We start from the raw sequence: 11,798 nt of genomic DNA, 5'->3' as shown, positions 1-11,798 counted from the left end.
ATACTAGACATAGCCCTACTGCGACATATTCCTCAAAGGCACAGCATAAAAGTCATAAACGACCTAGGATCGAGGTATCAACCAGTGGTATTTACACTGGAAGCGAAACCAGAGGAATATGCGAATAACCCCAAGCGCCGACTCAACTATAAAGCAGCCAAATGGGGTAAATTCGAAAGAAAACTCGATTCGCTCCAACACGGGACCGAGGACATACATATAATAAACCCAGCCCAAACGGATGAATCCTTAAAACACTCATAAATGCGATCCAGGCAGCCACAACAGCGAGCATCCCGGTACACAAACCTAAACAACACACTAACATCAAAATACCGGCCCACTTTGAAGATCTAATACGCAACCGCAAGCAACACAAGCGCAACTGGGCCCAATACCACTGCGATGAAGACCGGATACGTAAAAATGAACTTACAACTGAAATCGAAATCGAACTAATGGAATACAGGTCGCGGATCTGGAATAACAAACTGAGTACGTTTGACACAAATACGAGACCTGTGTGGAACTTAGCGAGATATTTCACGCGAGAACTACACGTGATCCCAACAATTAAAGGACCTAACGGACCAGTATACGAAAACCAAGATAAAGCCGAGGTAATAGCTGACTCACTGGAATCGGCCTTTACACCCAATGACGAACCGTCAGATCCCGCCTTCACTAGACAAACAGAGGCCAAGGTAGCAGAATTCCTAGCAAACGCACCTATGCCCGAGGTTAAGAAGACTAATATCCACGAAATTAAGTGGATAATAGATCACCTCAACCCGAAGAAGGGACCCGGCCCAGATGAGATTCAGAACATAATACTCAAAAAGCTAACTCCGAAAGCCCTCGCACAAGTCACTAAAATATACAATGCAATATTTCAATTGCAGTATTACCCGGAACAGTGGAAAATGACGAGAATCCTTGTATTTGGCAAACCAGGAAAGGACAAATCTAACCCTAATAATTACAGTCCCTTCAGCCTCCTGGACGCCCTCAGCAAAGTATTCGAGAAAATACTGCTGAAAAGGCTAATAGCACATATCAAGAAAAAAAGGAATCATTCGAAATGGAAAATTCTGTTTCAGGAACGGCCACTCCGCCCCGCAACTGCTTACCCGGGTCATAGAACAAGCAACCGTAGGACTAAACAAGCTCTATAAAAATGAGCCTGCGTCCTTCACTCACCTTCATCCGTCTGCAATGTCGTGTTTTTACGTTTGCTCGTTGGTAATTCAATGACTAAAATGTAGTTACAAATTACGTTCTGGTGCTAAATTTTTCTGCGTTCTCAAGACAACTCCATGAGTTGCTGAACCAACGACCTGTCAAGAATGTACAGTCAGTCATCGCACAGTGTATTAATAGAGCTAGCTCACTCCCTACTACATCTAGTGAACAGTGAACAGCTTCGCTTTAAAACTCGTCCTGAAGTTTACCTAGCAATGCATTCTGGTAACAAGAAATTTTAGTGGACTCTTGTAAGGAAAATACAGTCGTCCTTGAGTCAATAAGGAGTGCGGATGTGCTGAGTGGAGCGCGGGGCAATGGGCAACACGTTGACACAATACAGGATAGCGATTGGTGGCTCAAACTGTGAAATGGGAAGTAGAAAGGAGGGAAGAGTGAAGTTAAAGGGTGAATAAAAGGGGATGGTGGCAACTCTACTGGTGGCGGCGGTGGTGGCGGTGCTGTTGATAATAGGAGGAGTGGAAGTTAATCCTGGTCCAGGGCCAGTGGGTTCCATTGGATGGGAAGAGTTCGAAGCGATAAGAGAGATGATAAGAGAGGCATGTCAGACGGAGCAAATAAGAGAAATGTTTCGAGAGTTATCTAAGGAGTTTAAGGACCTACAGTTGAGTATTAAGGAAGATGTGAGGAAGATATTAGAAGAGTGGAGTGTAATAAAGATGAGCTGGATCTGTTGAAGCAGAAGGTAAGAAGTTTGGAGCGTGACCTGAGAGAAACGAAGAGATTAGTAGAGAGGGGTGAGCAAGAAAGTGTGAGGAAGAATATTTTCATATATGGTGTGCAAGAAGAGGGAAAAGAGACTAAAGTGGAACTAGTGTATAAAGTGGTGGATGTGGTTCAGAATAGGATGAAGATCAACTTTAGTGAAGTTGATATAGACAATGTGCACCATGTGGGGAAAGTTAAGGGAAGGAGGCCCATCAGAGTGAAATTATTATCTACATTGATGGCGGACATTGTGATAAGGAATTCGAGCAATTTAAAAGGAGAGAAAGTGTGGATAAGAAGGGAGATGAGCAGGGAAGCTATCGAGGAGAACAGAATTCTAAACAGACATTGAGGGGAGGCAAAAAACAAGGCCTTAAAGCATATATTAGAGGGCAGCAATTGGTGGTTGGAGACGGCAGATGGACACGTATATGGGTGGTGGGCCGGCTAAAGAAACTTGACAAAGAACATCAACAGCATCAGAAGGAGACATTGACGGCAGAGGGAGAAGCGACGAAGGTCACAAGGAGAGTGGCAGTGACGTAGAAGAGAGTGATATTACGGAAGTGAGCGAAATCCACATCATATCAGGTGCAGGAAGTAGAGAACTGCTGAACAACAGTGTCAGCAACCAGATGGTCGGGAATGCAGAGACCTCGAGAGGTCGATGAAGCAAGTAAATGTCACGAGTGGTGCTGAGTGAAGTGAAAGGGGTGAATGAAGGTAGTAGGAGACAGGGTAATGATTCATCCTCACCGAGTAAAAGGAACAAAGAAAGTAAAATGGAGAGAAGGCAGGTGCTAAATAATGAAAGATCATTAAGTTTGAAAGATTTATGGAGAAAAAAGGCGTAGGTACGGAGAAAGGGAAGGAGGAGGAGAAGGAAAAAAGGGAAAGGAGAGAGATGAAGAAGACTTGCAAGGAAGAGTGACAAGAATTAGGGGTGGAAGTGGAGAAGCACAGAAGCAGAGAGGGGGAGGGAATAAATAAATAAATATGACGATAGGGTTGTGGAATATTTAGGGGTTGATGGGGAAGCTGGGGAAGCTGGGGAACAAAGAAATTGAGAAATTAGTAAAGGAGTTTGAGATAATTGCCCTAGTGGAGACTTGGTTAGGGAAAGGGGTAGAAATTGAATGGGACGGGTATAGAGTAGTCAACGTGATGAGGAAAATGGTGAAGATTGGAAGAAACCCTGGTGGGATAGCAGTTTTAATAAAAAATGAGATAGCGGGGAGGGTAGAGAGGCTACAGAATGAGGTAGAGGGGGTGGTGTGGTTTAGAATTAAAACGGGAAGTGACGCGAAGGAGGCAATTTGTGTGGCTCTACTATATAATCATCCTAAGGATTCATTTTATGCGAATAAATTTTTTGAAGAACTGATTGAAGAAATAAACAAAATTTAACGGCTGTATGTGGAGGATGGAATGATTTTAATGGGGGATTGGAATGCAAAAGTGAGTAATAGGGTACCAGATTATGGGAGGGAGACCGAAGTGAGAGGGTATAGAAGAAGGAGTAAAGACTAAGGTATAAATAGTTATGGAGTAAGGTTGTTAGAGCTATGTGCTATAGAAAAATTATATATTTTAAACGGATGGATGAGGGGAGACAATAAGGGGGAATTGACATACATCACATCGAATGGAGGGAGTGTAGTAGATATAGGAGTAAGCACGGAAACAGCGTTAAGTGAAATAATAAGCTTTGAGGTGGCAGAATGTGGGACAGCAGAACACATGCCCATTAAGATAAAACTAAGAGGTGAGGATGGTGAAGTGAAGAGAGGATTAGGAAAAAAGGGTGAGGTATAAAGAGGGATGGAAGTATATCTGGAATGATACTACGAGTGAGAAATTGAGATTTGAGTTAAAAGAGAGAGGAGATAGTATAAGGGTAGAAATTGAAAGGGCGCTGGAATGAGATGATATGGATAAAGTTCTAAAATTAATAGAACTCCCAGTATGGAAGGTGGGATAGAAAGTGAAGATAAGAGAAGGGAGAAACAAAAACAGAGTCATGGTGCGGTTCTATGAAGACTGTAAGAGGAAACGAGAGGTTGTAATGACAGCTCTAGCGGAGTTTAAGAAGGGAGGGAAACAAGAAAAGAGGGAGGAATATTGCGAATTAAGAAGAGATTACAAGAAGGTACTGAACGAGAAAAAGAAATGCTGGAAAGAGGCGGAAGCTGAAATAATAAACGGATATTGCAAGGAGAAAAGATTTGAGAGGATTTGGGAAGCGATAAATAAGATTAAAAAAAACGAGGTCAACGAGGAAGGGAATAGATATAGGGGAAAATGAGTGGGTAGGATATTTTAGAGATCTCTTGGGTGGGAGGGATACTGGCATGGGGAAACGGGCAAGACTTACATTGTAAGAGAACTAGAAGCACGAGTACAGATACTAGATGAGGAGATAACAAGACAGGAAGTAATTAGGGTGTTAAGTAAAGCAAGAACAAATGCAGCACGTGGGGCGAACGGTATTACAAACAGGGTAATGAAGGAAGTGGGGGAAAATAAACCGATGTTGAAGGTGATGGTTACATTTTTTAACAGGATCTGGGAAACGGCGAAATTTCCTAGTGAGTGGAGAAATGGGGTATTATGTCCAATATATAAGAATAAAGGGAGTCGAAGTAATCCTAATAATTAAAGAGGAATAACATTCCTTTACTCATTGTCGAAGGTGTATACAGGAATTCTAGCCAATAGGATTTAAAATTGGGCAGAGCAGTATGCAAGGATATCGGAATATCAAAATGGGTTTAGGAAAGGGAGAAACGCGATGGATAATGTGTGTATTTGGATACTTTAATTACGAAGTATGTAAAGATAGCAGGGATGTGATAATATGTAGCAGCAATTGATTTAGAGAAAGCCTTTGATGCAGTGAATCGGGAGGCGCTATTTACTAGATTAAGGGATATTGGGTTATCAAAGAAAATGAGGATGGCAATAGAAGGAATATATGAGAAAGTACTGGTGAGGATTAAATTACAGGGGCTTGGGTTGAGTAAGTGTATTGAGTCGAAGAGGGGTGTGAGACAAGGTTGTAAGCTGTCACCGATATTATTTTTAGTGTTTATAAGTAATATATTAGACAGACATGGAGGAGAGAGATGGCAATGTTCTTGGATAGGGAAGCGGGCATTACCGGGCCTGCTATTTGCAGACGATCTATTGATCTTGGCACTAACAGCAAGTGGATTGCAAAGAGGGTTAGAAGAGGTTGTGGAATATACTAGAAGATGGGCTCTTAGAGTGAATGTACGGAAGACGCAGATAATGGTACGTAGGAAAAGGAAAGCCAGGAAAGAAAACAATTTTTGGATGGTAGAGGAGGAAGAAATCGGACCAGGGAAATATTGAGTATTTAGGCGTAATGATTAGTAGTAACGGACCATGGAAGGATCAGGGCAGAAGGGCCAAATTTAAGGGGAGGGGAGCACTTACAGCAGTGGGAGTATTAGAAAATAAATTCCCGGATATGAAGTACAAAATTCAGAGAATGGTGTTCCAATCACTGGCAAAAGTAAGAAAGTGACATGGGGTATAAGTTTGGGGATTGGAGGAGGGTAGGAAGGAACTAAACCAAGTGGTGGCGAAATTTAGTAAGATTATGATGTGTGTTCCAGAATGTACTGCAAATATGGGGGCTAGATTAGTATATAAAGAATAGATAGAAATTACAATAGTTAAGAGGTGATGAAGTATTGGAAGGGAATGGAATAAGGGAAGGGAAGGGAAGGGATTTAATACAAGAGGTGTATAGGTTCCAGAAAAGTATGGAAAACGAAGGGTACTGGGTGAATAAGTGTAAAAATAAATTAAAAAATTAAGGGTTAGAGGATCTAGGGTGTACGGGATGGGGGAGAGGGAAGAATGGGTATGGAAAGGGGTAAAAGGGAGAGTAGCAGATATAGAAAGACAGAGTTTAATAATGGAATGTAGGGAAAGAGACGTGCTATCAGTATTAAACAAATTGGTGGAAGCAACGAACCTGAGAAACGAATTTGAGGACAGAAGGGATGAAAAAAGGTTTATACTGGTGGGTAATGGGAGTTACGAAAAACAGGGGATGGGTAGGTCGAGAAAATAAGGATAGATGTATTTTATATGGGGAGGGGTGGTCGGACCTGCATATATATAACCAGTGTAGTGCGTTAGAGAAGATTAAAAAGAAAGTGTTGAATAAGAAAAAGATAGAAAAAGTAGAAAAGTGTTATATGATGATATCATGGTTGTGCAGAGAGTGGGGAAGAGGAACTAATATATAAAAATATTTAATTGCGGTCAGAGCTAGATGTTTAAAGAAATTAAGGGAATAACAGGTAGAATGGTGTTTCAGAGAAATGGGAAGTAAGATTTAGACGAAAGTGTTAGTTTATATATAATGTAAATATAATAAGAAGAGATCTGTATATACTGGTAAAAGAATGTATTATAAGAAGAAGATTGTAGATATTGATAGAAGATTGTATTAAGAGACGAATAGGTAATATCTAGATAGTGGTGAATAAGATGTAGTCGAATGTGTTATGTTACAGATAATGTAGTGACAATAAGAAGCGATTTGTAGATATTGGTATTAAGAGACGAGTTGGTAATAGCTAGATAAGGATGAGGAAGAGTTAGACAAATGTGTTATATTATAGATAATGCAGACATAATAAGAAGAAGCTTGTAGATATTGGTAAAATATTGTATTAAGAGATGAGTAGGTAAATGCTAGATAAGCGTGAGGAAGGAAAACCGTGTTATAAAGAAATTAGATAGGTGAAAGTAAGTTGAGAGAAGAACTGTAAAGAGGTGGTATAATCATTGAGTTGGTAATGTTTAAAGAAATGTGGAATTAGTGAGTGGTTTTTAGACTAAGAGACGTAAATAAGTTGGAAGAACTGTGAGAAGTAAGGAAACTGTTGAATTGTTGGCAAGTTCGGTGTTGTAAAAAGTATTCAAATATTAACTGTAGGACAAAGTGGAAGAAAATGAGCAATCAGTGTGTAAACTATAGAGACTAAGGTGCAAATAAGCTAGATGAAAGGTAGGGTGTAAGTGAGAAAGCGAAGACTGAAAGATGTGGGATAGGGAGTGGGAGGTATAAGAGGTGGAAGGGTAGGGTGAGACTGACCCACCCCAAGGTGAAAAGCATGTCCGCACGTGGTGAAACAGGAGAGTCAAGGATGGGTGCTGGCATGTGTAAGAAAGGCGACTCGGATTCAGCAGGCGGGACAGTAGATAAGAACGTGACGGGACACATGATGGACTGGTTTCCGCCTCATGTGATTCGCCACGCAAAGAATAGGAGGGAAGCACATTGCCAACTAGGTGTAAGTGGGGAAGACATCTGACCCTCGAGGCGTGGCCGACAGTGGTATCACGGGCTGGACGGGCAGTTTCCTTACCAGGGCGATACCATGACCGACCAGTTCTTCTTTTAATTAGTTGTAGGTAGTAGAATAAATAGTTAGCAAGTTAGAGTAGATGTAGAGGGTGCCCTAACATGCGGTTAGGTTATCCGCCCATGTTAGAGGCAGCTCAGTAGATTTAGTTAGGGGTGGTGCCGTGCATGGTGTCTGGAATCTCGCCCGTGCGGGGCGCCACTACATTAGTTAGAGTGTAATTTAGCCATACAAATTTAGATTAAATTAGTTGTACATTAGTTGTAGTTAAGTAGTTAGTCTAGCTTTGGAATAGTTCCTTTATTCCCTTATACCGATGGTTTGTAACTATGGTAGGGTAATAAAGATGTTATATCATATATCCTTTATATCATATTATGAGAAAAATGGAAATTAAATTTCGTACAGTTTGCCAAATGTGTTGTAACCAACAGTCAGTAAATAAAGTTCATTAATCGAAAATTCGGATCAGAGAAATCTCACTACAGCAACTGGGAACCCCTGCTGGGTTTCGTTAACTCTACTAAGTTTAGCCAAATAAACTGTGAAACTAAAAAGAGCACACGCTCCGTTGTACAATGCCATAAAATTACCATTCAGTTTTCGGTGCTGCTCTGCGCTCAGCTGTCCCCGTTCATGTTGATCATCCTGTCCAATTGCGTCGACTTCCTTCCCTTGATGTATCTGTAACCGATGACTCTCTATAATAGGGTATGCTTGGTTTTCTTATCCAGCCTTAATCTGCCCTTTTTTCCACTTCATTATAGCAACACAGACCTGAAAAGAAGCAGCACATTCTGTTTTAAAATAACAAAGCAATTATGCAAAGAAGAAAAAGTTGTGTCTGAGAAAGAATAAAAATTTCTGCATGCTTGGTTAAAATAAATGAAGAAATTATCAACACTCTACTGTACAGGATTCACTTGGTGATATCCCTTCTCCATGCCTTTATACGTCATCTTGAGATTCTTTTTAAGTAAGTTCATTTTTTCTAATTCATCCGTAGAGAATTTTGAGAATTGACCTGGTAGGAAAACAATCACGATTTCCTCATCTTCACCCTCAATGTCAACCATTATTTTCCTTCCGAAGCGTGTTTCCACTGCTCTCAGTTCTTTCACCTTAAAAGGATGGTTAATTTTCAACTCGCTTAATTTTCTGTTGTGAAACTGAGATGCCTTTGTTATCATATTTAATTTCACTAGCATATTCATTACTTCAAATATTATTTTTCTTCCAGAAATAAGAAAACATGCTAAATAAACATCAACTCTCTAAATGTATAAGAAAGAAAAGTAGTAGAGAAGTTCTCTTCTTTTAACTAGATGATGGTAGGCAAGCCGTACTCCGGTCCTTTAATACTCCCTGCCGCAACTTCACTCCTCAACAGTCGGGTGGAGTCGTTGCTTTTTAACCTTCACTGAAAATTACAAGTCGCCACGAACATCCTGTTCAACTTTCGCACGTAGATAACCTTCAACAAGCTATGAAGTGCACAAGCTGCACTGCACCTCTCCTTGTTTCCACCTCACACGCAATGACCTTCAGTAAAGAACAAGTTAGTTCTTGCATAAATTAACATCGTGTTCACCTTACCCGGACGAGTGAACCCTAGCGCAAATCCAGTCCCATGGTCACCTAGACTGCACCTCGCCCGCAATAATCTTCAAGACAAATTGGCTCTAAAATAAGTACCCTGCGGTTAACATTCCGCAGACGCATGGCCTTCAGGTCAGTGACTTTGCCGAGGCCCCCCGCACACCCCAGCACCTAGCCTCAGCGTGTGCACAGCGGTAACTGTGGTCCAGACTCCCTAGAGATATTCTACTCGTGGATATTTACAAAATAGAAATTAAAATATATTCTGAAAACCGATAGCTGAGAAAATGCATAAAGATTGGCACTTACCATGCGTGCAGTGCAGTCAGAAACTAAAGCTGAACTACTGAGGAAACAAGCAGGTTGTAATACTCTGTCACCTGTTATTACAATATGTTTTAGATGGTGTCCCGAAATTTGTCCGCAATTAATACGGAAAATTAACAAGCCAATTCTAGGAAGACTGATAGCGAAAATTAAACTGACATCTCCTGTGTTCTCGGGACCGAATTTACCCCAATTCAGATTTCAAGCCAGTTCAAACCCATTAAAACACAGTTTCCTTCATAATATGCAGATATTTTCGTATATCACCTTTCTAATCCGTTAACATCTTTGAAGAGAGGAAAGCAATGTCAAATTACCTCATTCGTCATCTTGTCCGGTATGGCTCATTTTGGTGCCACCGGTGGCGTTTTTGGTTTCATAACCGCACAACCTTTGGTGGTGTTATTGAAGTAACTAAACAGCCCCTGGACTGACGACCTAACAGACATGCAATATATTTGTAATGATTTCTGTGTTAATGGACTTGACTATGCCTGCTACCGGTAATATAGCGCCATCTAAATCTAAAAGTCTTGCTGAAGACAGAAGATCAAATGGGAATAAGCTTGCTAACAGGATTGAACTTGCACTGTTAAGGTGAAATGTAAAGGAAGTCAGCTTTATGAGCCGAATAATGTTATTATGCTAACGATACGAACATGGATATGATTTACCTTTATGATAATATAAACCTATCGCGATAATCGGGCTACTTCATAGTTCGTTTTAAACCGCATACACACATGGATATATCATAGGGGTCCAGGAAGTTAAATAGTACTTCGTTCTTCGATGTATGTCACAAAATTGGGAGAAAATTTAGGTCCGAAAAGATTAAGCTCTTAGTCATGACATACATGCTGCTTCTTATCTGAACTCAATGGGGATGGAAACCAGGACACTGGGGTTGGAAGTCTTTAGTTGATATAACGTTGTTCCCATTCTACATATACTGAATTAATGTGTGTGACTGAAATGTCGTTAAACAATTCTAATCTAAAATAAATTCTTGCAGACAAACTTGTGATTTCATGTAATAATTACTGTAAGGCATGATAATTTACGTAGAATACAACACGCAGGGATGTGATATTTCATGCACTCAGACGACCTTGTAGAGAGGCTAATAATAATAATTTCATCCTATTCCTGAGGGGATTCTTCATGCATGTGATAATACTAAGATGATTCAGTAAATAAGGTCACAAGTTCTACTTACAGGTATACTATTTGGGTGAAGATAATTCTTTCACATGGGCCACATAATCTCCATGTATTGGTTTCAATGGTATATTATACCAAGGTCTCTATAACCGCACATAAATAAACAAAAATAATCAAGTGGCTGATGTAGATGCAAGCAAGTTCGCTGCACATCACTGTCGAACTGTAGTCTCTTTTTTCTCTTTATACCTTATTTCATTCAACACCTGACTGGTGGGGTGGACCACTCACTTGGTCTCTGGCCAAGCGATGGGTTGGTTAATCCTCCTCTGCCTAAATGCTTTTTAATCTACAAAAAAGGACCGTAATCGGTGGTTCTGGAGCAGGAGAGGGTAGTTCAGTAACTCCCAAGCCGAAGCAACTAACCTGTAGTTGACCCTGCTACAATCGTGCAGCGACGCTATATCTTTCAACATCGACTCAGATCGTGTTTTATGCTTTCTTCGCGTACTACAATGTTTGACCATATTTTGCCCTGTTAGTGATATTAGAACTGTACATTTTTACTAGTGGTTTAATGTCGCAATAACGCAAACAAGATTTCTGCAGTGCTAGAATGGGAAAGTGTACAGCCCGAATTTTGGCCCGTGTAATCATGAAAGATCACGGAAAAGTATCTTCAGGTCTTCTGGCAATGAGGTTCGGACTAACCACCCGCAGTTCAAGCTTTCATCTTCATGACCACTATAACATACCCAGCTCGCTCATTTTTGGGATAGAAGTTGTTGTAGTTGATGTCGAATGGCCTTGAGAAGAAGCGGTGCTGTGCCAGTTCTGGTTTGGTGACTTGTTGGAATGAATTCGGAATCATATGTGTGTAAGAGGGCTTGTTGTTTTACTTTCTGAACAGCCTATGAACAAAGTTGTTTCACATGAAATGATGGATTTTGAAAAACAAAACCTAATTTTTATATTAAAAAACTCCATGAGACGGTGCTATTGTATTGGATACTTCAGTTTAAATGTCCTTGCATGTAGGTGCGAAATTCTTTGAGTTCTGGGTTGTGATGGAATACGACAAGACATAATATGTAAGTAAACACACACAGAGCAACAACAAGTCATTATCATTTTCAAAGGGGACGGCGAAGAACTTCCCATCCAAGGTTGAGTTATAACTTCACACAGTTAGTGGGCATTCAACTTGCGCAATTCAAGATTTGCTATTACGCCGTCCGCCGTTACTCATGGAAGATGTTCCCTGCTAAGCAACCCCACAATGTTATGAGCAGGGTTAGGATATTTAGGTGCGCATTTTCTTACGTTAGG

The sequence above is a fragment of the Anabrus simplex genome, chromosome 1 (assembly GCF_040414725.1).
Source record: "Anabrus simplex isolate iqAnaSimp1 chromosome 1, ASM4041472v1, whole genome shotgun sequence".
In the NCBI taxonomy this organism is placed as follows: Eukaryota; Metazoa; Arthropoda; class Insecta; order Orthoptera; family Tettigoniidae; genus Anabrus; species Anabrus simplex.
Note: the sequence above shows the minus strand (reverse complement) of the source record.